The sequence below is a fragment of the Vitis vinifera genome, chromosome 5 (genome assembly GCF_030704535.1).
Source record: "Vitis vinifera cultivar Pinot Noir 40024 chromosome 5, ASM3070453v1".
In the NCBI taxonomy this organism is placed as follows: domain Eukaryota; kingdom Viridiplantae; phylum Streptophyta; class Magnoliopsida; order Vitales; family Vitaceae; genus Vitis; species Vitis vinifera.
Window position 1 is genome coordinate 26,490,574 of NC_081809.1, and position 1,825 is coordinate 26,492,398.

Here is a 1,825-nt window from a genome sequence, read left to right on the forward strand (position 1 = left end):
CATATGTTGAAAAACAAGAAGAACAACTAAGTTCATTGGTGGTGCTCCCACGTCAATTGAAGAAAACACGATCAACAATGGAACGCAAGCCTAGTAAATTCAAGGTGTCACCCTACATTCATCAATCCAATAAGATGCCAAAGCCTAAGATTCCCAAGCATAGTTGTTGGATCACAAAAGGTATTAGAGGTAATATGTTACTTCATTGATGTAGTATTTTTTAAATACTTAATAATATAGTGAACGATAACTAATGTTTGTTAGAGATGTTTTCAATATAGATAATCCCCATGTCCATTTTGCCGAACGTGGAGGATTCACATTCCTTGAGTACACTTGAGTATCTAGTTGTTACTTATGTGTTTGATGTTTCATTGGACAAAAGGTGTGTAAACCAATTATTTTGACTATAGTTTATGTATGTCATGTTTTAAAAGTTATACTTATTAAATATCTTATATTTTGCAGTGAACTTCTTGTTAATTTTCAATATGAGCATGCAAGTCGAGCAGACTTCTTGACTTTAGGGCCTAGACAAGAATTACTCGATGTGGTGAGTAATACAAGGATAAACCCAATTCTTATTAATTCTATTACATAATTAACATTGTTAACTTTTTTGTGTTTCATTTTTAGATCATAAATGTATTTGCATGCAAACTTAATAGTTTTGAGAACAAATTCAAAGGAATACGGCTTACCAGATGCTACTTACCCACCACATTTGCGGTATGTTCATCCATTATATTTCTTATTAAAGAAAAAAAATAAACCTAATAAATATTGTGATATATATATGTTTTTTTTTTTTTTTTGCATAGCAAATAATCTTACATGGTGGTAGAAAGTTGGCAACTGCTACCAAGATGTTCACACATATTATCAAACACATGGATGAAATGAATGATTGCAATAAGGTACATATTTGAAGTTGGATTCATAGCATAGTTGTAAATAATTATCAATGCTAAAATGTGTGTTTTGTTTAGATATACATCCCGATGCACGATACATGTCCGGATCATTGGTATTTGTGTGTTATAAATCTTCATCAACATAATATTCATATAATGGATTCATTACCATCAATAGAAAGGGATGACATGCGAACTTCATCTGTGAGAACTGTGGTATGTCTTATATTTTAATGAATTTTATCACTTTTTAATGTTAGTTGTTAAATAGCATGTTTTATTTTGCTAAAAGATATAACGATATGAATATTAGGTTGAAGAGTGTGCACATTTTTTTAATCTCAATGGGCATCTAAAGAATTTATCAAGTGTTCCCATTGAAAAACCTACATGGGTAGATGTGCAAGCCAATGGGTAAGCAAGCATAATTGTTTCTTCAAATATAATGTGTTCAAGATAATATTTCTATGTACTAACTAGATAAATGTTTACTCATTTTATTTGTTAGGTGGGATTGTGGAGTCCATGTCATTAATCATATGCGAAGATCCGATTTCATGGACTCAAGTTCAACCCCTTCCCATTGGGACTCTATAGCTATAAGACACAAATTGGCAATCGAATTACTTCTTGATGATGAAAATAGTGAGAAAGCTATAATATTAGATAAAGTTCAAAATCATGCAAAAATAAAGAGAAGAAGAGTATAGAATACAATCAAGAGTTGATTTTTTTTTTTGTACATAATTTTTTGCATTGTAGTACAACTCATTGGTTATGATATGTAGAACTTGCTCCCGAAATTCCGGATGTAAAGTGGTTCATGGTGACCTACATTGAAAATATTTACAGTTATACATAATATTTTGAAAGAAAATCCATATGATTAAATACTAAATGTTAAGGAACTT